At 36.0% G+C, this 26,046-nt stretch overlaps 1 long non-coding RNA gene across 1 annotated transcript in view; it reads left to right on the top strand.

Annotated features, from left to right (window-relative positions):
• The window catches only part of LOC140612118 (uncharacterized), a 69,912-nt gene extending 61,207 nt beyond the window's left edge, over positions 1–8,705 (top strand). Inside the window, exons 2-3 of the long non-coding RNA XR_012013427.1 lie at positions 6,056–6,186; positions 8,406–8,705. This is a non-coding gene — a long non-coding RNA (uncharacterized lncRNA). The remainder of the gene's footprint in view (positions 1–6,055; positions 6,187–8,405) is intronic.
• The last annotated feature ends 17,341 nt before the right edge of the window (positions 8,706–26,046 follow it).

Consider the following 26,046-nt stretch of genomic DNA (forward strand, 5'->3'; position numbering starts at 1 on the left):
GGGATTGAGTCGCCTGCTTCTCCCTCTGCCTATGTCTCTGCCTCTCTCTGTGTCTCTCATGAATAAATAAATATAATATTTTTTTAAAAAAAGACCTGGGTAAGAACTGGGGTCACACAGCAGTCTGCCATCCTGAAATCTGGAGAGAGAGAGAGAGAGAGATGCATTCAGAAGTCTAAGCTAAAGCAAGAAAGATAGAAAGATAGATGATAGATAGATAGATAGATGATAGATAGATGATAGATAGAGAAATCAAGATCTACTTACCTGGGTCAAAATGTACTGATGCCATAAACTGGTTGGAACATTTAAATGACAACTTTGGTGAATTCCTAGACCCAAGTGTGGACTAACCTGAGAATGAATCTCTTCTGAGCTGATGTCTTAGGAGAGTCTACAAAACTTTCCTGAGCTTTCCTCCCAGGAACTTTACTAGATTCTTTCTGTGAGAATCTGAGAAAAAGTCCCTCATGGCTCTGGAAAGGGAAAGAGAAGAATAACCAGAGTCATCCTTATAACAAAGTCCCACTCTCTAGGTAAAAAGACTGCCAAAATTCAATTCTGATACATTATTTCAGCTGGAGAAAGGGAATCCCTCCTTATTCCAGTTCCCTCTGGTTTTCCTACCTCACCAAAGGAGAAAAATACTCAGTAAAGGACATTACTTCATTGAAATAGGTTAGTAATCCTTCAGGCAAGGAAAGGAGTAGGGGGCAGAGAGTAAATTTATACCAATAAAGAAACCTTGTGATGGTCCCATAACCGAGACACAGGCTCTGTAAAAGACTGGAATTTAATTGGAAGATTATAGAAAGCACCATGCCAACAGGGCTCTAGAATAAGAGTAGATTGCAGTTTAAAGATCTTCAAGGTACAGACTGTATTCAAAGAGCAGTTCTTAGGAAACCCCAAAGGATACAAAATTGAGGATACTAGAGGAACTTAAAGTCTCTGGCACCCACAGCTGAAAAAAAGATAGTCTAAGGTTGTCTAACTTCTAGAAAGATTAACATGAGTCCTCACACTAAGAGACTATTTAACTCAGTTCCTATCACCTGATACAATATATCCAGTTTTCAACAAGAAAGTATAAGACATGTTAAAAAACAAGAAAACCTCACTCTGAGAAAGCAAAGATTTTATAAAGAAAGGAAAGGCATCACTGAAATGAAGGTAAAATAAACTTCTTTATTTTTCTCATTCTTAATTAATTTAAAAATATAACAGCTGTTTTAAAAAACAATAGTTACAATATTTTACATGATTATAGTGTATGGATGTGGATAAATGAAATAAATGGGCAGTAATGTTACAAGAGATAAGGAAGAAATCTAATTCCTCTGTTACAAGTTCCCTGCACACATATATATATATATATAGTGGTATAGTTTATTTGAGGTTTTGCTTAGGTTAGTTAAAAATGGATATTGTAAACTCTAAAAATAATAAAGAAGTATAATGCATATGCTAAGAGAGGAGATAAAATTGAATCATGTAAAATGCTCTATTAAAATTAAAGAAGGGAGAAGAAAAAAGTGGAAATAAAGAGATAAAGAATAAATGCCAGGAATAGAAAGGTACAGTCCTGGTAGGTATTAATCCAACTGTATCAATACTCACTTAAAATATGAATTGTCCAAGTACACCAATTAAAAGATAGATTGTTAGAGAGGATAAAAATAAGACACAACTATAGGTTGTCTGTAAGTAACCCACTTTAAAGTCTTAAGTTAAAACTAAAAAGATGTGGGCAGCCCTGGTGGCTCAGAGGTTTAGTGCCGCCTTCAGCCTAGGGTGTGATCCTGGAGACCCAGGATCGAGTCCCAGGTTGGGCTCCCTGCATGGAGCCTGCTTCTCCTCTTACCTGTGTCTCTGCCTCTCTCTCTGTGTCTCTAATAAATAAATAAAATCTTAAAAAAAAAAAAACTAAAGAGATGAAGAAAGATATGACAATGATGAAAAAGAAAGCTGGTATAGCTACATTAATTTTGGTCAAAGTAGACTTCGGAACAAGGGAAATTATCCAGGATAAAAAGGGACATTATTTGATGATAAAAGGGTCAATTCTCTAGGAAAATAACAGTCTTAATGGTTGTACACCCAACAAGAGCAAAATACATGTGGCAAAAACTGACACATATATCTGAAAAAATTATTGTTAGAGACCTCAGCACCCTTGTGTTAATAATTGATAGATCAAACTGGAAGATCTGGATATAGATGACTTGAGTAGCTATTTCCATCAACTTGATCTGACTGGCATTTTTATAGAACACTCCACCCAGAATATATATTTTTCTCAGGCTTATGTGGAACATTCACCAAAATAGACCATGTGCCGGTTCATGAAATATACCTAACACATTTAACACTAGAAATCATACAAAGTGTTCATTACACTAAGTGAAAGATGCCAGACACAAAAAACTATGTATTACTCATCTTTTACAAAATTTAATTTGGAACACCGATTAGAATTTCATTAGATTTATATACATTAAATTTAAGAGAATGACCATATTTACATTAATGAATCTTTCTTTTGAAACTATCATATTTACATTAATGAAGCTTTCTATTGAAATGATTATGACTATTATTATGATATGACCCCAAGCTGAGCTGTATATATTAACCTTATAAATTTATTTCTAGATATTTTGTAGGATTAAAAAAAGACTCTTTGGCAAATGGATAAAACTCTTATTTCTATTATTTTATAAATTATTTTTATTACATTTATATTAAATATATATATATATTTTTTTAGCTGAGCAACTTGAATTTTTGATGTAAGGATGTGTATCATCTGAAAATTGTATTTTGGCCTTTATTTTCCAAAAATGTTGAATAGTATATCTTTCTCCTCTTTCTATATGAGCAAAACCAATTGCTTTTATTTAGGAAAGTGATATACTCCTTTCCTTTATGCCTCTCTGTTTTCATATTGTTACACTTTAAAAGATGACCCTGTCATAATTATGAGAAACCATGGCACCTATGTGTATTTTTATTTTTCTTTTGATTGCTCTTGCCTGTGTTCTGTTCATTCTACTAGACACTAAAGAGGCAGATTTGACTTGTTTTATTCTCCATTGACTCATTATTTTATAATTCATTACTCTCATATCTGAGCATTTTTATTTCTCTTCTATTTTTTGCTTTGGGTTTACTTCATGATTATTTTTCTAACTCCTATGTTGGATATTTAACACATTTTCAGTTTTTCTTCTTTCCTGGTGAATGAATTTAAGGTTCTAAATTTTCATGTAAGGAATAGTCTAGCTTTAATATGTAAGTGACAATATGGTCATTTTCAAGATCATTCAGGTCTCAATAACTCCTACGATATGTTTTAATTCCATTTGTAGTTCATTAGATATTTAGAATGTATAAATTTTCTAAACATATATTTTTATGTTATCTATTCTATTAGTTTCTAACTTAATTGCCATGTGGTCCAAAATATGGAACGTATATTTTTTTGAAATCTATCATAACTTGTTTTTTTTTTTTGCCTTAAAATGTAGCTAATGTAAATAAAATTTTCATGTGTACTTGAAAAAAATGTATATTCTTTAATTGTTAGATGTAGGGTCCTATCTATGTCCATTAGATAATGTAAAGTATTTTCATATTTTTCCTGCTTGACACATCAATAACTGAGATAGACATCTAAAATAATTTGTGTACTAATGAGGCCACAACAGAGACTGGATTTTCATTCTGAATTGATTATATCCTTTTGTTTGTTTTGATTTGTTGTCTTTAGTTTCTTATTTATTTCGGTAACCACATGCATGATGAGTCAGTTATGCAGCCTTACTTCCTATATATCTTATAGACTCCACCAAGATTTTTCTTCTTGCTGTGATGCTTTCTCTAAGAATATTATTAAAAAGTGCTTCATGTGGTAAGTCTTTGAGCCCTTGCATACCTGAAAACTTATTTTCCTTCAAGACTTGCAATGATAATTTCATTATTTTCCTGTATATCAAGTTGCTTTGAGCATGCTGATGTTGATCTGATTCATATTTCTTTTTGGTGCTACACTTTCCCTTCCAATATCCTTTAATAAATTTTTACAATTTCTTTTGCATCTGATGCTCTTAAATTTTGTAGTTATCATTTATCTGTGCATTTATAGTTATTTTCTCCATCCTTTTTGTTATTTAATCTTTAAATCCTAAGGTTTTTTGAAATTTTTAATTCTGGGAAAAACTTGGTCAATATTCCTTTAAATATTACCTCATTCCCCCCCCCCCCCATTTCCTTTTAGACTCCTAGTGCATGGCTACTGACCTATATCTCTAGCTTTCATAGCTCTCAATTCTTCCTTTGATTCTTTCTTTTTATCCCTTCTTGATGAATTCCGAGGCAGATCTTTGAGTAAATCGCCCAATTCACTATTTTGTTCACTATTCTGTTATTTAGCTGTTTTCAATTTGTTACATAAACTCCTGTACTAAGTGATTTATTTTAACCACTCTGTTTTTGTTCTCAGAATTGTTACCCCGACTTAGGGATTTGCATTTAATATGTGCAATAGGAACCTCATCTCAGTGGCTTAACCAAAGGACACTTAATTTTATAACATATAATAAGTCTGAAATAGATTGTTCAGAATTTGTATCGTAGATTTATAATACCTGTAATGACTCAGGCCCCTTTTATCTTTTTCTGCTCAGCTTTTACTATCCTATGACTTTATCTTCATGTTTAACCTAACTTAGTATCGGTGCCAGCACTGCATCTTTATCCCAGATAGAAAGGAAAAGAGATGGCAGAGGGCAAAACATACCTTTTTAAAGATGTTTTTGTAGATGTCCCATCCAGTAATTCCTGCTTTTGTGTCGTTAGTCACTACTATTTCATATACAGCTTCAAGGAATGCTGGAAAACAGTTTGTTGGCTGAGCATAGGACCACTCTGGAAAATAAGTGGACCCATGTTGTAAAGAAGGAAAAATATATGTTAAATAGTCAAGTGGCAGGATCTTCACCAATGTTTATGAAAATATGGTTCTGGAACTTAATATGTTTCTGATCTAAATATTCATTTTTTAGCCCCCAAATATCCTTTTATTATGTTTTTATATTTTTCTGTGCCCTCCTACTATTGAATAATTGTTGAATTTTCTGAATTTACCCTTTTTGTCTTTTATTTCATCTTCTCTACCATTTTTTTCTATCCCTTTACATTATATTCTCTGAGAATTAAATAATTCAATCATGTATATTATTAGTTCACTCTTCACTTTTATTTAGACTTTCTATCAATAACATTAATAACTTCTGTTAATTTTTAAGAACTCTTTCTTGTGCTGTGATTATTCTTTTGTCATAGAAATGTGATCTTCTCTTATGAATATCATATTTTATAAAAGATTTACAAGGATATTAATTTCATAATTTTAAGTTCTTTTATGACTTATGAATTAAATGTTTTCATCAGTATTTATTTTTCTGCTTTTAGGTTGGTGTTGTTCATCTTATTTACACTAATGATTTTCTCCTAATGCTTGGTGATTCTTGGTTACTGTTGTGTTTATATCATGCTTATAAATGAGGAACTAATTTATTAGTTTTGATAAGTTGATTGCAATTTTCAGAACACTGGGAGTTATCATTTCCCTGGATTCAGGTAAGTTGTGGTCAGAGGTACTCGGAGATTCAACAAGTCTGCTTTCTGTGTCCCAGATTCCATTTCCTTGGGAGGATACCTACTTTGCCATCTCATCGCCCCCCCCCCCCCTTTTTTTTCCTGTCCTCTAGGGCTTATCTTATCTGGCCTATGTAGAAGAGATGTCTGATTTAGAAAGTATTTTTTCCTGCCTTTAGCCTGAGAGCAAATACTACTTTTAGCTGCTTTGACAATAAGTCCTACTATTCTCCAGTTTTTAAATTAATTTCCCCTATGGTGGCTATGTGGGGCCCCTTCTTCTTCCTGAGCCTGATTTCCAATACCAGGGGCTATTCTCCTGCTCTTCAGTGATCTCCTGTCTTGCAGGGCTGGGGCTGCTATGTTGTCATAAAACTTATTTTGTATCTTGCAGACACTTTTCAACATTTCTGCTCTAGTGATGCTGCTGAAAACTGCTCAGTTATCCAGTGCTTACCGGGGATGTGTTTTTCTTCTGGATATGACTTTTGCTATTTATAAGTGAGTCTTTGGAAAGGCCAAAAGGTAAATATGTGTGCCTGGTCAATCATCTGGAATCAGAAATAAAAGCACCTTTGCAGTACTTTTCAGCAAGAATCTCATCCTCATTATCCAAAGGTGGGGGGGTGGAGTGAGAAATATTTATGTACAAAAATGGTCAGAAAGAGTGAATAACAAGGCCTGTGAAGGAAATTCCTTTGGGTTTTTAGGTAATAGCAAGAAGAACCGAAACACCTGGCAATGGAAAAGTTTATGTTGTGCCATTAGAGGAGGTTAGGAGACAGTAGTGATATCACGTGATGAGACAAAAAGACTTGTCATGAAAGTAGCATTTGAAATCACCCTTGAAGGTGGGCTAACAACCCCTCCTGGTTTGTCTGGGATTCTCATCATTCTAGCACCAAAATTCCCACATTCTGAGAACACCCTCAGTCCCAGACACACTTGAGAGGTTGCTCACTCTATTGCAGATGCATTTTTGGTAATAAATTCACATGGGAGGGAAAGCTTAGGGCTTACTGTACATGGAGAATAAAGGCCATGCTAGAAATATAGTTTGGAGTAAGAAATTGGGAGATGTTAGGTATTGGGATCTTAGTTTAGAATTTATTTTATGGGCTTAAAATATAAGTAATATAGTAAATTATAGTAAAATATAGTAAATAGTATTTGCTATTATACTACTAATGGTAACAATTTCTTTAAGAACATCATCAAAATACACAATGTCATAAAGTCACTTTTGGGGTAAACTGATCCTTGGAAGTTTCCTAGGGAAGAGTATCTTTGGACTCTGATTTCATGCTGGGATGATCACCTGTCCCAAAGAAAACAAAACAAGACAAAAAAACTCTGTTTCATTTTGCCTCTATAACAAAAATACCATAGGTTGGATGGCTTAAACAACAAACATTTATTTTTTTCACAGTTCAGGAGGCTGGGAAGTCTAGATCAAGGAACTGGTAGATCTGGTGAAGACCATCTTCCTAGTTTTCAGATAGCTATTTTTTTTTTTTATTGGATCTTCATGGGACAGGGAAAAGGAGAGGGAGAGCAAGGGATGAGGGGAGAGGAAGAGGAGAGAATCATTCCTAATTATAAAGGCACTAATCTCATTCATGAGGGCCCTACCTTTATGACCTCATGCAAACCTCACAAAGGCCTCACTTCCTAATATCATGACATTGAGGATTAGAATTTCAATATGTGAATTTGAAGGGCATAGAATCTACAACAGGCTCTTACTAACCAAGTGTGAAAATGATGCTAACTGGAAAGCTAATTGCTACTTGGGAGCAGGCTATCCAAGTACTTGGTTCTTGAAGCTATAGTTCATAAAATGGAATGGATCCCCTCAGTAAGCCAAAAAAACAAAGCAGAAAGTTGCTTGGTTGATACATACTTATTTCTCAATAAAGTTAAAAAAAACCCACACCACATTTGTTGGAGATATTATCAGGCATCCTTGGGGGAAGATTACAAATGCTTTCTACTTGTTTGAACCTGACAGTTTACTTTTCTCCACTATGTGATGCCACTAGCTATACCATATACATTTATTTTCTAAAATAAAATTTCTCCTCTAGTTATTAATCAACTCACAGTATCCATTTATTAAACTTTTGTTGACCCTCAACCTCTGATTTCCATATTTCCAACACACCATGACAACTGCATGACACTTCTACAATATTCAAAAACTCACCATTCAATAAAGACCCATCTTATGTTTGCCTCTGAGAATGCATCCAGATTGTTAATTTCATGCATCATATAGGGATTTCCATCACACATTCTGAAGGTGTTCTCCTTCTAACCTTGCTGGTTATACCTTCTTAGTTGTCTACTATGTCTATTTTACTTTAAGGCAAGACTATTTTCCACAAGAACCATAAATATCACCATTTTCAAGCATAGGCTAAATTTGAAAAGATGTGATGTTAATTCAATCTAGTTGACCAAAATTCAATTTACTAGAATCACCTCTTGAGTTGAAACATTAAATAACTTGATGGAATTAAACTACGATATGAGTGAGTGGACATTCAAAATAACTAATAGTCCCTCTAGATTTGAGGGTAAAGACAGTCTAAAGCATGAGAAAATTAGTATTGTCTTAAATTTCTGGTATCTTTACAGTCCATAATACTTACACCAAACTGTGATGTATGCATTCTAAGTTGTACCATTAGAACTTCTCTAGCTATAAAACAAGGCAACATTTTTTTTTTCTTAAATTTCAGCTGAAAAGGGAACTGAAGTAAATGGTACTGTGGAGAAGACAAATCTAGGAGGTATTTGAGCCTAAGTATCTCTGTCTTTTCAAGTCCTGACATGGGACTGCCTATGAGAAAAACACTTTCCAAAAAAAATTGAAGGGCAAAAGTTAAATATGGTTAGGTTTGACTATGAACAAAGAGAATTAACTTCAAATATTTGTTTTAAAATATTTTTCTATACCAGTCTTGCTATTAAATGACTCTAAGTAAGGTAGCTCAATGTGATAGTTAGAAATATGGATTCATAATTCTGTAATGTCTGTTTCTAAATACATAGTATATATCTCTTTGCTGAATATAACTTGTGTTCTCCTATTAGTTGGGATAAGGTTGAATAAGGACAAAAAAAGATCAAGATATGTCAAGACTAGGAGTCGAGTCAGTTCTGTGATAAAATTATAACCACAACTGCTAACATGCTTGAGATCATGATTTGGAAGGGTGGTATTTTGTGTATAAAGACAGTATCGAGTTACTGTGAGCTAAAGAGATAAAATTAAGGACAAAATCCTGTTTTTCATATTCAAGATTTTAAGTCCAAGTAGGAAGATTGAGTGAAAAGATAGTCAAAGTCAATGTATATAGATTAGGAATATCCTTTAATCTAAATAACAGTCATTGAGAATATACTCAGTGTTAGACACTGTGGTGACTTTGGAGACACAGCAGTTTTCACTCATGGCTGACCAATTTTTTTTATGATACTCTCTTTCGTAGTAATCATGATACTTTTCTACTTTTTTCCCAATATTCTTTGACCACTTTGTTTTTAGGATTTTTTTGTTTTTTGTTTGTTTGGTTTTTTTTTTTTTTTTTTTTTTTGGATTTTTTTCTTCCTAACTTGCACTCTATTTAAATTTTTTTTTTTCAGAATGTCTTTTCTCTATTCTCTTCTCTTTTTATGTTCTCTCCTTTGGTATCATTACCACCCTCATATTTAAATAACCAGCCCCCATCACTCTTCCATGCATGTTCTAGTTTCTGTCATCAACACCAAGATCAGGGGTTCCAAATCCTTGCTACATCAACCAATGCTATTTTTTCAAGCAATACAGAAGTTGGGAGTCCAAACCTTGATCCAAGTTGTATGTTTTCTAGCTTTGTTTCTTGTTTTGTTTCTTGGAATAAGTTTTCCCCATTTGTAAAATGGAATCAGTTACCTCCCTTCAGTGATTTTTTTCAAGAATACATATATATGAAGATAAAATGATTACTGCTTTTTAGATGTAAAGCAATTGTTTTGCACCAGATGAAGCTAAACTCTGAAAATTTTCATCTTGTTATATTAGAGATGAACCAACATTCTTTTGAAACATGAATATATTTTATCTTGTATTTTAATAATTTGACACTTCTTTTATCTCCACCCTGAACCCACTCTTTGCCTACAATTTAAGAATGGGGGACTTGTATCTCTTTAGTGCTCCAAACATTAACAAATCAGAGGCATGCTCAAGTGGTTGTTGAATTAACCTTTTTATATTTGAGAAAGAGAAAACTCCTAGATTCTATTAAAATCATCATTTGTTAATAAAATGAGATGCATTAAAGTTTTTCAGAGAAATCTATATTTTTTTTTTTGATGGATGAGAATTAAATCTGTGCGTGGCTTGAAGGTCTGCAGGCAGGCTGCACCTGTTTGGTTGTCAGTGCTCAAATTTGTAACGCCAGAGTAGGTGTTGCTTCTCATTGTCAAGTATTAGAGTAAGCAAACTACACTTTCTATCAATCATACGTGGCATGCATTGTGTGTGCCTGCTGCCTCTTGAAGCTCTATTAAAAGAGTATAACACTGGACGGGAACTGTCAAAGATTTAATCTACCTGTGTCCGCCTCCTTCTGCATCCCAGTTGAATCATAGACTGATGAGAGATATTGGCATGCTGACAATACATAAGAGGGGGAAAACCTGTAGACATCATTCATGCATTGTATTTTATTTCTGTTTTGAAAGATTTGAGTTCCACATTTTGAATTTCCACATTCTAACTGTATACCACATATGCAAATTTGTGCTAGCAAAAAGAATATGTAGCTACTTTAAGATTCATGGTGCTGGTAGCAGTGAGGTATTATTTTTCTAAAAAGCTTGACTTTGTTTAATGACACTGTGTGCTTCCTTGTTCATTGTGAAATAATCTAATTCTCTTTTTAATAGGAAAGGGTGATGACAAAGGCGTAGACACACAATCACCACCAGCTTTCAATGGGAAGGCTATTATATCAAATATTAATTACTTATGAGTTAAGAATAATTAGGTGTGAAAATTTAAAAAGTGAAACTGGAAAATGGAAATAAAGTAAATATACCCAAATTCAGAAAACAAGCACCTTGCTTTATCTGAAGGGATGGACTCTTTCTTGTCATGTCTCTCTAGCTTCTTCATGTGTATCTTTAAATAACAAACTGTAACCAATGTAGAGAACAAAATGTTGAACTATTAGTTTTCAAAATATCCAGCATTTCTTGGAGTGGCCATTTATATTGTTACATTGTAAAAAACTGACAATCTGTCACTGATGTTTTTATAAAGTCATTTTGTAACTTAGATACACTGTTCTTCAGAGTTAACACAATATGAAGAGAAATTAGAACACTACAGGATAGTGTATCCCACAGTCCCTCCCATTCACGTGTCCTAGGTAAATTTTGGTCAATGTTGGGTCATCAGTTCATGTTTAAACATTCTGATAATTCTGGGGGCACCTGGGTGGCTCAGCAGTTGAGTGCCTGCCTTCCTCTCAGGGCGTGATCCTGGGTCTAGAAATCGAGTCCCACATCAGGTTCCCTATGGGGAGCCTGCTTCTTCCTGTCTATGTCTCTACCTCTCTCTCTCTCTCTGCATCTCTCATGAATAAATAAATAAAATCTCTTAAAAAAGCGTTCTGATAATTCTGAAAGTGAGAGTATTCTAAATTGTGAATTTAACACAGATCAGAATGCTTTAGCTTTTTGAAATGTCAACGATAGAGTCCACACTGTGCTGTAAATGTATGTTATGTATAAATATAGTTTTTCATATGGAATTAAATTGTACTTTCTTGTGAATGTGACTTAGGAAAACCTGAATTATGGTTGTTTGAACTCTATGATTAGGAAAATGTTTATAAGTATTATTAATTATATTGACCACAAAAGAACCTTAGTATTTCTCTCATACAGTGTCTTATTTTTAATTATATCTTTGAAATAATAATTTCTTTTTTACAGAAGCCATTAGTCCTGAAAATCAAGGAACATTCAGATTATTTCAATACTTTTGACATGTTGATAGATAATTTTATGTTATCAACATGAATGGATTAAGGGGATGGCTGGTTAAACATTATTTTAGGATATATTTCTGAGGATATTTCCAGAAGAGAGAACATTTCAGTTGGTAGGCTGATGAGAGTGTATTGCTCTCTCCAGTATGGGTGGGCACGATTCAATCTTTTGAGGATAGGACCTGAATAGAACAAAAAGGTGGAGGAAGGTAAGATTCCTTTCTTGCTACCTATTAAACTGGGGTGTTAATCTTCTATTGGTTCTCTTTCTCTGGAAAGCTCTGACTGCTATAAACATATGAATACAATCAAATACTATATAATTACCAAAAATCATGATGCATTATTTAAAAATGTATTTTCAAAGATAAAACTCAGAAATATTAAGTAGTGTCTACTTTCTTTCCTTTGGGAGGATTTTTCTTACTTGCATTTTATATTTTGATTATGCACAATCATCTATTGTGATTGTGCATTAGGCCTATTTTTCCTTATGGGACTGTTGTGTGGTCTACTTTGTAGAACCCTCCTTGCCAAATGTAACTCTTGCTTCTATTCTGGGACCCAGTATTTCATATTTCAGGCCACATGAAACTAAAATTTCTTAATTTCTCAACGTGGGAATCTTTCCCCATGTTAGTAGGAAATATTTAACTCCACAACCATTATTGTATAGATTTCAGATCAAAATTCCCTGCCAGTTTCCTGACCAAAACAAGCAAGATCTTAGAGTCCATATATTAAGATAAGGCCTGACTTCTCAGGGACTGCTACTTCTTGCATGAAGGGATTTCTTTTCTTTTTTGTTATAGAACTTGAATTAATATTTATATTTGTATTATTGTTTTAAATTTTTTTCTAGGATTCATCCTCTTTTAGAAAAAAGAAGGAAAGTCTTTATTTATCTGCATTAAAATGAGTTGGAAGCATCAAAATGAATTTCAAGTATACAGTGTACACTAGAAATATTTACCTTCTAAAACTCTATTTCTTCCAATAGTGGTAAATAATTATCTGTTTTCTGGTTATAAGGGAACAAATAACTTCATTTCATTCACATAGCTTACTTTTATAATTATGCAAGACCTAAAAAATGGGCATTGTTACCCAAACATCACAAACGAGTAAAGAGAAGTTCAGAAAAGCTAAGAAACTTGCCCACAGCCACTCAGCTAGTGACTGGCAAGAGAAGTTTGGAATCTGAAATTGTCTGATTTCAAATACTCTTGAGCTTTCGGGCAGATCTTGTAGCTGCCAATAAAATCAATCCAACCACTGAGCTGTCTATGATAAGGCCACTGGTCACAGTGACTCTTTTCTATATCAGATACAATGTAAGGTACTCCAATAACATTGTTCACTTAAGACAGCACACACTTCAGAACAAATTCTGCATATTTCAGGGGCGGGGCAGGATGGCGGAGGAGTAGGGTCCCCAAGTCACCTGTCCCCACCAACTTACCTGGATAACTTTCAAATCATCCTGAAAACCTATGAATTCGGCCTGATTTAAAGAGAGAACAGCTGGGATGCTACTACAGTGAGAAGAGTTCGGCTTCCAACAAGGTAGGAAGACAAAAAAATAAAAATAAAAAAGCATCCAAGGGAAGGGGCCCCCACGAGGAGACGGGCTAAGGCCCCCCCAACCCCCCGGGAGCCTCCAGGACAGGAGAGCCCAGGCCTGGAGAAGTGGGAACTTTAGCAATTTTCCCGGAGGGAAAGGCGCTCACAGGGAGCTCGGGCAGGATCCCTGGAGGGGCAATGGAGGCCCCAGGTCCTGGGGTCACTACCAGAGGAGGTGCGGCCCAGGGGAAAGCGCCCCACACTGCGGGCCGAGCTCCCTAAAGTGCTGGAGCCCGGGCCTGGCAGGGCCTTGGGAGGAGCTTGGAGGCTGCTCGGGGGCTGTGTGGCTCCCAGAGCGATTCCAGGGGCACAGGCCCCCGAGCCCAAGGCGCCAGGGGACACAGCCCCCATCCTGCGCTCCCCCCGGGACAGGCAGAGGAAGGGAGGGCCCAGGACCGCAAGGACGCTCCTGCCCCCAATGGCCCCTGAGCTGTGCAGTTGGGCCCCCTGCCCCGGGAGCATCCAGGCCCCTGAAGACGGGTAGCTGCGGTAGTTACTGCAGGAGCTGACTCTAGGGCTGGAGAGCTGGCCGCCACCACAGTTGCTGTTCCTCCTGGTGTCACCCTGTGCCTGGGATGGAGCCAGGCTGCCAAGGTTAGAGGCCCCATGGGATAAACAGCTCCCACTGAGCTGTGCACCTGGCAGGGGGCAGGGCAGCTCCCTCAGGTGCACACACCTGAGACTCAGCACCACAGGCCCCGCCCCCAGAAGACCAGCTAGAAGGACAGGGTAAGAACAAGTTCTTGACCCAGTAGCACTGGGAAGCTCCAGGGGAAGTCGAGGGATTTACAGACTATAGAGCCAGAGGATACCCACCTTGTTTTTTTGTTTTTGTTTGTTTGTTCCCTTTTTTTTTCTTCCTTATTCCAGCACAACTTGTTTTTAGCCACTCTGCACTGAGCAAAATGACTAGAAAGAAGAACTCACCACAAAAGAAAGAATCAGAAACAGTCCTCTCTCCCACAGAGTTACAGAATTTGGATTACAATTCAATGTCAGAAAGCCAATGCAGAAGCACAATAATAAAGCTACTGGAGGCTCTGGAAAAAAGCATAAAGGATTCAAGAGACTTCATGACTGCAGAATTTAGATCTAATCAGGCCAAAATTAAAAATAAATTAATGAGATGCAATCCACTGGAGCTCCTAACAATGAGGGTTAATGAGGTAGAAGAACGAGTGACTGACATAGAAGACAAGTTGATGGCAAAGGAAAGAAGCTGAGGAAAAAAGAGAAAAACAATTAAAAGGTCATGAAGAAAGGTTAAGGGAAATAAATGACAGCCTCAGAAGGAAAAATCTACATATAATTGGGGTTCCAGAGGGCGCCAAGAGGGCCAGAGGGCCAGAAAGTGTATTTGAACAAATCATAGCTGAGAACTTCCCTAACTTGGGGAGGGAAACAGGTATTCATATCCAGGAGATAGAGAGACCTCCCTAAAATCAATGAAAACCATTCAACATCCCAGCATTTAATACTGAAACTTGCAAATTCCAAAGATATAGAGAAAATCCTTAAAGCAGCAAGAGAAAAGAGATCCCTAACTTATATGGGGAGAAGTATTAGGTTAACAGAAGACTTCTCCACAGAGACCTGGCAGGCCAGAAAAGGCTGGCAGGATATATTCAAGGTCCTAAATGAGAAGAACATGCAGCCAAGAATACTCTATCCAGCAAGGCTCTCATTCAGAATAGAAGGAGAGATAAAGAGCTTCCAAGATAGGCAGAAACTGAAAGAATATGTGACCACCAAACCAGCTTTGCAAGAAATATTAAGGAGGACTCTGTAGAAGAAAGAGGAAGTCCAAAGAAACAATCTATAAAAGCAGGAACTGAATAGGTATTATGATGACACTAAATTCATATCTTTCAATAGTAACTCTGAATGTGAATGGGCTTAATGATCCCATCAAAAGACGCAGGGTTTCAGACTGGATAAAAAAAGAAAGACCCATCTATTTTCTGTCTACGAGAGACTCATTTTAGACCTAAGGACACCTACAGCCTGAAAATAAAAGGTTGGAAAACCATTTACCATTCAAATGGTCCTCAAAAGAAAGCAGGGGTAGCCATCTTCATATTAGATAAGTTAAAGTTTACCCCAAAGACTGTAGTAAGAGATGAAGAGGGACACTATATCATACTTAAAGAATCCAACAAGAGGACTTAACAATCATGAATATTTATGTCCCTAATGTGGGAGCTGCCAAGTATATCAATTAATAACCAAAGCTAAGATATACTTAGATAATAATACACTTCTACTGGGAGACTTCAACACGGCACTTTCTGCAAATGACAGATCTTCTAAGCATAATATCTCCAAAGAAACAACTGGACCAGATGGATTTCACAGATATTTATAGAACTTTACATCTGAACACAACTGAATACACATTCTTCTCAAGTGCACATGGAACTTTCTCCAGAATAGACCACATACTGGGTCACAAATCAGGTCTTAACCAATACCAAAAGATTGGGATTATCCCCTGTATATTTTCAGACCATAATGCTTTGAAACTAGAACTCAATCACAAGAAGAAACTTGGAAGAAATTCAAATATGTGGAGGTTAAAGACCATCCTTCTAAAAGATGAAGGGTCAACCAGGAAATTAGAGAAAAATTAAATAGATTCATGGAAACTAATGAGAATGAAGATACAACCATTCAAAATCGTTGGGATACAGCAAAAGCAGTCCTGAGAGGGAAATACATGCTTGCAATACAAGCATCCCTCAAAAAACTGGAAAAAACCCAAATACAAAAGCTAACCTTGCACCTAAAGGAACTGGAGAAAGAACAGCAAATAAAACCTACACCCAGCAGAAGAAGAGAGTTAATAAAGATTCGAGCAGAACTAAATGAAATAGAGACCAGAAGAACTGTGGAGCAGATCAACAAAACCAGAAGTTGGTTCTTTGAAAGAATTAATAAGATAGATAAACCATTAGCCAGTATTATTAAAAACAAAAGACAAAAGACTCAAATTAATAAAATCACAAATAGAAAAGGAGAGATCACCACCAATACCAAGGAAATACAAATGATTTTAAAAACATATTATGGGCAACTATACACCAATAAATTAGGCAGTCTAGAAGAAATGGATGCATTTATGGAAAACCACAAACTACCAAAACTGGAAGAGGAAGAAATAGAAAACCTGAACAGGCTGCTAACCAGGGAGAAAATTGAAGCAGTCATCAAAAACCTCCCAAGACACAAAAGTCCAGGGCCAGATGGCTTCCCAGGGGAATTCTATCAAACGTATAAAGAAGAAATAATACCTATTCTGCTAAAGCTGTTCCGAAAGATAGAAAGAGATGGAATACTTCCAAACTCATTCTATGAGGCCAGCATCACCTTAATTCCAAAACCAGATGAAGATCTCACCAAAAAGAAGAATTATAGACCAATATCCCTGATGAACACAGATGCAAAAATTCTAAATAAGATACTAGCCAATAGGATTCAACAGTACATTAAGAAGATTATTCACCATGACCAAGTGGGATTTATCCCCAGGATGCAAGGCTGGTTCAATACTCATAAAGTAATCAATGTGATAGATCATATCAGCAAGAGAAAAAACAAGAACCATATGATCCTCTCAATAGATGCAGAGAAAGCATTTGACAAAATACAGCATCCATTCCTGATCAAAACTCTTCAGAGTATAGGGATAGAGAGAACATTCCTCAGCATCTTAAAAGCCATCTACGAAAAGCCCACAGCAAATATCATTCTCAATGGGGAAGTACTGGGAGTCTTTCCCCTAAGATCAGGAACAAGACAGGGATGTCCACTCTCACCACTGCTATTCAACATAGTACTGGAAGTCCTAGCCTCAGCAATCAGGCAACAAAAAGAAATAAAAGGCATTCTAATTGGCAAAGAAGAAGTTGAACTCTCCCTCTTTGTAGATGACATGATATTGCACATAGAAAATCCAAAAGCCTCCACCCCAAGATTGCTAGAACTCATACAGCAATTCAGCAGTGTGGCAGGATACAAAATCAATGCCCAGAAGTCAGTGGCATTTCTATACACTAACAATGAGACTGAAGAAAGAGAAATTAAGGAGTCAATCCCATTTACAATTGCACCCAAAAGCATAAGATACCTAGGAATAAACCTAACCAAAGAGGTAAAGGATCTATACCCTAAAAACTACAGAACACTTCTGAAAGAAATTGAGGAAGACACAAAGAGATGGAAAAATATTCCATGCTCATGGATTGTAAGAATTAATATTGTGAAAATGTCAATGTTACCCAGGGCAATGTACACATTTAATGCAATCCTTATCAAAATACCATGAAGTTTCTTCAGAGAGTTGGAACAAATCATCTTAAGATTTTTGTGGAATCAGAAAAGACCCCGCATAGTCAGGGGAATATTAAAAAAGAAAACCAGAGCTGGGGCATCACAATGCCAGATTTCAGGTTGTACTACAAAGCCGTGGTCATCAAGACAGTGTGGTACTGGCACAAAAACAGACACATAGGTCAATGGGACAGAATAGATAGAGAACCCAGTAATGGGCCCTCAACTCTATGGTCAACTAATATTTGACAAAGCAAGAGAGACTATCCACTGAAAAAAGGACAGTCTCTTTAATCAATGGTGCTGGGAAAATTGGACAGCCACATGCAGGTGAATGAAACTAGCCCTTTCTCTTACACCTTACACAAAGATAAACTCAAAATGGATGAAAGATCTACATGTGAGACAAGAATCCATCAAAATCTTAAAGGAGAACACAGGCAACACCTTTTTTGAACTTGGCCACAGCAACTTCTTGCAAGATACATACATGAAGGCAAGAGAAACAAAAGCAAAAATGAACTATTGGAACTTCATCAAGAGAAAAAGCTTCTGCACAGCAAAAGAAACAGTCCACAAAACTAAAAGAAAACCTACAGAATGGGAGAGGATATTTGCAAATGACCTATCAGATAAAGGGCTACTATCCAAGATCTATAAAGAACTTATTAAACTCAACAGCAAAGAAACAAACAATCCAATCATGAAGTGGGCAAAGACACGAACAGAAATTTCACCAAAGAAGACATAGACATGGCCAACAAGCACATGAGAAAATGCTCCATATCACTGGCCATCAGGGAAATACAAATCAAGACCACAATGAGATACCACCTCATACCAGTGAGGATGGTGAAAATTGACAAGACAGGAAACAACAAATGCTGGAGAGAATGCGGAGAAAGGGGAACCCTCTTGCACTGTTTTTAGGAATGTGAACTGGTATAATCACTCTGGAAAACTGTGCGGAGGTTCCTCAAAGAGTTAAAAATACATCTGCCCTACGACCCAGCAATTGCACTGCTGGGGATTTACCCCAAAGATACAGATGCAGTGAAATGGCAGGACACCTGCACCCCAACGTTTATAACAGCAATGGCCACAAGAGCCAAACTGTGGAAGGAGCCTCGGTGTCCATCGAAAGATGATGGATAAAGAAGCTGTGGTCTGTATATACAATGGAATGTTACTCAGCCATTAGAAAGGATGAATACCCACCATTTGCTTCAAGGTGGTTGGAACTGGAGGGTATGATACTGAGTGAAGTAAGTCAATCGAAGGACAAACATTATATGGTCTCATTCCTTTGGGGAATATAAAAAATAGTGAAAGGGATTAAAGGGGAAAGGAGAGAAAATGAGTGGGAAATATCAGAGAGGGAGACAGAACATGAGAGACTCCTAATTTCGGGAAATGAACAAGGGGTGGTGGAAAGGGAGGTGAATGGGGGGGACTGGGTGACGGGCACTGAGGGGGGCACTTGACCGGATGAGCACTGGGTGATATGCTATATGTTGGCAAATTGAACTCCAATAAAGTGAAAGGATTAAAAAAAATTCTGCATATTTGCCTTCAGAGAGGTAGTTAAGAGAACTAACTCTTGAATCATATGTCTGCAGCTCAAATCCTAACCCTGTGTGACCAGGAATAAGTTATTTAACCTCTCTGAGCTTAGTTTGCTTATCCACGAGGTGAAGGTAAGTAGTATTTCCCTGATTAGTTTTGGTGACATAAACAACAAATATATAAATAGCACTTAGAATAGTACTGGACACTGAGTAAAGAGTTTAATACATGTTAGTTATTATTATTCAAATGATCCATATGGAAATATCTTGCATCAGTTAGTCTATAATTGACAAAATATTTAGTATGCATCAAATATGGCAACAAAATTCTTAAATTCGTGAAATGCAACGTGTTTACCTTTTTCCAAGTGGATCTGTTAATTAAAGTCCTTTCTCATTAGCAGCTGTGCCTTTTTTATAGCAAAACTTTTTTTTATACTTTCAATTTGTGAGAAGCTAAGAAGCATATGACAATTTTAATGAGGCTCCTGTCTGCTTACATGAAATAAAAATTCTTCCACAATTTTTCTAAACTTAAAGTTCTCATTAGAATTTTAATGCCTGTGTTTTACTCTTTTTCAAACTATCACTGACATCAGCACTGAACCTTTTACTGTGAAGTTTAATTTATATGTTGGAATGCCATGAACACATAAATATGCCTCATAACAACACTATATGGAATGTACTCTGAAATTGGAAATCATAGAAGTTAGTAATAATTTATGTGTTTCTCTGGAGTATTTAAATCTTCACTGATATTAAGTTCTTAATAAGTAATTTCTGATAACATTTCAGTGACCTGTCTCCTTAACGTTTCTTTTTCATTTAACTAAAGACCTTTCTTCATGGGGATGGCATTAATCCTAATAAGATGGAAATAGTATTTCTGCTTTTCTTTTTTTTTTCTCCCACAGCCTATGCCATCTGAAAATTTCTGTATTGAAGGCTTTCCCATCAAGTGGAAGCAGATTCAGTAATTTCAACTTCACCTGCAGATGCTGGATCCTCCTCTATTCAAAGTACTATGATACCTGTTGTAAACTGAGAGAAGCAATCAATAGCTAAGAGTGAGGGGTCAGTAGAAATGTTAGTCTCAAGCACTTGGACAAGATTTAAAATAGTACCATGAGGGATTAGCTAGGGGGTGAACAAGTTATGGATAAAAGGATATGTTAAAATTTAAGTCCGACTCTCAATATCATTTAATAGGTTTCTTCAGGAGGAATCAGAGACCTAAGATTGACTAAGTGGAGGATCAAAGAGTGTCTCTATGTTTCTAAGATTGCTAAAATGAATTAAAAAGGCAACAGATCGTTAGGAACATAGGAAAGATTTTCAGCCTATTGCTTTCCAGGAGATGAGGGGAAAGAGGATTTATCAGATTGAGTGAAAAATGATAGAAGTGATGTCCAGGAAGTTATAGATTAGCAGGAGAAGGTTAGCACTAGGAAATTTTAGCTATCCAAAATTTTCAGAGAAAAAAGAATGACTCCAAATGAGATGGTGGAGAGATGAAATATTATCTTCATTGCTTGACATCTTGATCCATTCATCCGTCAATTTAATTAGGCACTGAAGAATATCAAGTCTAGAAATGGACCCAGACTTTATGGATCTGAAGAGCATACATTTTTGGTGTCCTTAAGAATACAAAATTTCGGGACTCCTGGGTGGCTCTGTGGTTGAGCATCTGCCTTCAGCTCAGGGCATGATCCTGGGGTCCTGGGATCAAGTCCTGCATTGGTTTCCCCACGGGAAGCCTGTTTCTCCCTCTGCCTATGTCTCTGCCTCTCTCATGAATAAGTAAATAAAATCTTAAAAAAAAAGAATACCAAATTTAAAATATATAGTTATAAGTATACGGGTAGGTAAGGCCCTTGGAAGAGTTCACGCAATTCAGAGGACCTGAAGCTAAATTTGGATTAGCTGTTCCCTAAGTTCACCTCTTGCTGAGTGCCTGCATTCCAGGTAGTGAGCCAGACACAGTAGATCTATGGAGGGAGACTGAATATCTTATGTAAAACCAGGCCTGAAATGCACATAGTCATGGACTTTATCAGTCAAATATACATCTACCATGTTATTCTGAGTAGAGAAATGATTTTGTTTTCAATGGCAATGATGTATTTGTTAATGTCCTAAGGATCTATGGATCTATGGGCCACACATGGGCATCTTCAGCATATCGCTTGCTGTTACATTTTTCATAAATGAAAGGATAGCAATGTTTCAGTGCTCAGGCAATATTCCATTATTGCAATATAGCAGTTGAAGTCTCTTGATGGTCCAATGATTTCATTGTAAGCAATATTTTTCTTCTACCAGACTCTACATAATAATTAATTAAAGTTTTTCTTTCTGTCTTTTCATTTCCTGTCCACTCCAAAAAATGGAATGAATCAGAAATAATGAGGGGGAAAGAAAGACAAATAAAATGTCTTAATAAGCCACAAACAACAAGGCATTAAATAAACAAAGTGTTTGTGACATTATCACTGTAGCCTCTTTACCTTTGCTCTTGAAAGAGAACATCATCTTGGGTGTAATCTTACTTCATACAGAAATCTCTCTATATCATGTAATATTTTATTAATATAATAACAACAATGCCATTGATAATAGTGGAATAATATTTTACAGTTACAGAACACTTCTCTTCAAGATAAGTGGGATAACAATAGCTCTGATTTCACTGCTTATTAAAACAGTTAAAATAATAGGTTTCTGATTTGCATAAGCTGCAGATTAATGGTGTTTACTGAGCAGTGGAAGTCGTACTTATATTCAGAATGCCAATGACAGGAGACATGAAAGTCGGAGGCATCCCGTCCTCCTGTAAACCAGTCACATGTTTATTTTTGGCAAAATGATAAAAGCACATTAGCATAGCAACTCAGTCAAGCTTAATGCAGAAATAACTAATTGAAAATCCTGGAGGTTCATGTAAGAATGAAATGAGTACTTTGTTTATTTAATTAAAGCAAAAGTAACTTTTTAATGACCCATTTAAAACCAAAGACACTTGAAAAACTGAGCAGGAAGTTTATAGCCTTATTGAAAATTGCAAGATTGCTTTGAATATGTAAATAAAGGTTACAAAAAGTGATAATGCTATTATAAGCTCCCACAGGAGAAAAAAAATGCTGTTTCTTGATTTTACTCTTCCTTCCTTCCTGCCTGCCTTCCTTCCATCTGTTATCTATCTATCTATCATCTATCTATCATCTATCTATCTATCTATCTATCATCATCATCATCTATCATTTGTCTATAATCTGACTATGTGTCTAGCCATTCTCTTTATAATAAAAGATGGTATCCTTCCTTTAACGTGGACATCCCAGAGAAGGAGCGGCTCCCTGTCATTGGATACACCACAAGGGGAAGATGAATATAGTGTATTCCAGCCATAACAGCCTGCACTTCTTTCCAAGGCTGTTTTTTCCCCCTAGACCAATCCCCGGGTCCTTCAGACATAATGAATGAGCTTAGAGACTTGCAAGAGATTCAGTATCATTTGTATTTTATCCTAAAGGAAGAACTGAACCCTTTGACAGAGATCAGTATGCACAGAAATGAATACTTCCTGTAATGAAGTGTTGAAGGTGACTTATGTCAGTAATTGATACAAACATAGTTTTTTAAGGCTAGAAAGTTTGCTCCCTAGGTATTTATTTGTTCTATCTTGGATTTTGTGATGGTGAGCTAGGTCTTGCAATTTTTGAAAGAGGATTTAAATGAAGAGCTCCTTCAAAGGCTTATCAGTTTAATGTTTTATTCAAGTTAGTTTTTCACCCTCATGAATAAAGAATGATTAAATATATGGTAATGTATATGGGGGGGTTCAGTTTTGTGATCTGCATTCTAGGCTTGAAAGTGTACATATAATTACTTATTCTTATACAAAAATATGCCATTAATTTTGAAGAATTCGAATAGAAATTCCAAATCTTAGCAAATTTTAGAACAAAAAAACCTTACAGAATGTGGCCTTAAGATCCTCACCTTCACATACTTCCATCTCTTTTGTGAACATTCTACATTTTGCCCTTGGTAAATAAATTTATTCCTCTGGATATTTGCTTCTATGCCATGAAATTCAATGACTTAACTCATGTTGGATTTTCTCTAATGGTTAGATGGATTTATTTTCTACTCTAGCATTAATAAAACATTTGGTACCATTTTATCAGTATCAAGAAGGGCAGACCATCTCTAGGCAATGGAGAGAATGTTCCCCATATGTTGTCTTGCTTTGACTTACCAAACATAGACTGACAGTAACGATTTTTAGGTGTCCATTTATAGGTTCACCCACATTCTGTTTTGATTTGTTTGTTTAATTGTACACATATTCAATGTAAAAACCAAAAAAAAAAAAAAAAAAGTGAAAACAGTGCAGGCCAATACAGAAAAATTTAAAGAAGAAATCAAAGTTCCTTGAAAGCTTGCTAATTAAATATAGCACCATGAACATATTCTTTAGCACTCTCCATACATTTCTCTCTGAGCACACACACAATTTTATATTAATAGGATTATATTTATTTATTAGTTTATTTATTATTCTTCTTATTAAATGAGATTAAATCTATAACATGATTTTCTGGTGGGCCCTTCAGCCCTGCATCCTTTTCCACTTCATTGGGTTCACTACCACTCACATCTGAGACTACCTGATGAGACTACCTTTCTTTCTAGGCTGACTTAGTCATACATACAATCATACCTATACAGATTTGTTTTCTCATTTTGTTCTCATTTTGCATATTTAGTTTTGTTTATAAAAATTGGATCTCATTCTATACATTTGTCTGTAACTTGCTTTTCTCACTTAACAATAAATCCAGGCATCTAGGTGGTCTCCCTTTCATACATTTTACTTTGTTGTACTTTGCAGATACTATGTCTTTACAGATTGAAAGCTTGTGGCAACCCAGCACTGAGCAAGTCTGTTCGCACCATTTTTCTAACAGCATTTGCTCACTTAGTGTCTTTGTGTCACATTTTGGTAATTTTTGCAATATATCAAACTTTTCCATTATTACATTTGAATTGCTGCGATCTCATGATAAAACTTTAATGGATGAGGCATTGCTTCTTATGGATGAGCAAAAAAAAAAAAAAAAGTGGTTTCTTGAAATGGAATCTACTCCTGATGAAGATGCTGTAAAGATTATTGAAGTGACAATAAAGCATTTAGAATATCACATACATTTAGGTGATTAAGCAGTGACAGGGTTTGAGGGGATCGGCTCCAATTTTGAAAGGGTTCTACTGTGGGAAAATGCTTTTAACAGCAATGTCATTACAGAGAGATTGTGAAAAGAAGAGTCAACGGATGCTGCAAAATTCATTGCTAGTTTTTGTTTGTGTGTTTGTTTGTTTGTTTGTTTTAAGATTTATTTGGGGCACCTGAGTGGCTCAGTCGGTTAAGCATCTGGCTTTTGGTTTCAGCTCAGGTCATGATCTCAGTGTCCAGGGATCCATCCCTGCCTCTGACTCTGTGTTTAGGGGGGAGTCTGCTACTCTCCTGACCTGTGCACATGCATGCTTGTTCTCTCTCTTTCTCTCAAATAAATAAACAAAATATTAAAAAAGAGATTTATTTATTTATGAGAGAGAGAGGAGCAGAGGGAGGAGCAGAGAGGGAGAGAATCTTAAAGCAGGGTCCACTCTGAGTGTGGAGCCCAATGCCAGGCTCAGTCTCACAACCCTGAGATCATAACCTGAACCAAAATTAAGAGTCAGATGCTTAACCAATTGAGCCACACAAATGGCCCTGAGACCTAATTCATTTTTAAAATTTGCCTTTTATTTTCAATGTATATATGGTTTATTCATTTTCTTATTAATGAGCATTTAGTTTGCTTATATTTTTGCCCTAAAAAACAATATAATATACATTCTATATGAACATCTGTATTGACTTACTCTTTTCCATAGTGGAGTAGATAATCCAAGAATGAAACTACCATGATAAAGAGTAGTTTCAATTTGAATTTTAATATTAATTTCCCTAAGAATGTTGGATAGCCTCTACTCTGAATTGCCTATCCAAATCTTTGCCTTTTCTTTCTTCAATTAATTTTTTTGTTTTTATCATATTTTAGGTTCTTATAAAAGATTTTGCATGTGTACATTTTAATCATTTTCCTTGTTTCCTTTACAATATTTTTCTCCAATTAGTTAGTCTGGTAGGATCTCAAGACAGAGGAGATGCACGATTGATTCTGTCTACAAGGTAGAACTCAGATCTAAGACAGGAGAAGCCTAGTGTAAGAATCAAATCGCCCTGATTACCATAAAAATCAAAGCCATCAAAGAACAATGAACCTGCTTTCATGTTTTTTTCTGATAAACTGGGCTTTCTTTTTTCCCCCACTTGTCAATTTCCCTATTGTTGATTACATATCTAATACTTCCTTTGGTTTCCTTATGGCACCTGGTTGAGGGGACCAAATAATACAAATTCCATCTTTGAAGCATCAGTATCTGAAGTAAGAACTGTGGGTCTTCCTTTCGATAGGCAAAATACTTTTAAAGATTACTGAGAGAGATCACTGGACTAATGAGTGTTTTTATTTATTCAGGCACTAAGCTAATCATAGCTTATGTTGGCTTTAAGAGAAGTTAAGGGTACAGAACTTTTAGGACTCAGAGAACTAAAGAAAGACTTACTTGACAATTAAAAGATAAACTCACTGCTCTCAAGGAGCTGTAGTCTGTGAGAAGTTACACACACATACACACACATTAAAATGCATTAAGAGCTTTGCCTGAGGTAAAGCTGGAGTGTTAATTAGGTGGAAGAG

Source organism: Canis lupus, chromosome 20 (genome assembly GCF_048164855.1).
Source record: "Canis lupus baileyi chromosome 20, mCanLup2.hap1, whole genome shotgun sequence".
NCBI classification, from domain to species: Eukaryota; Metazoa; Chordata; class Mammalia; order Carnivora; family Canidae; genus Canis; species Canis lupus.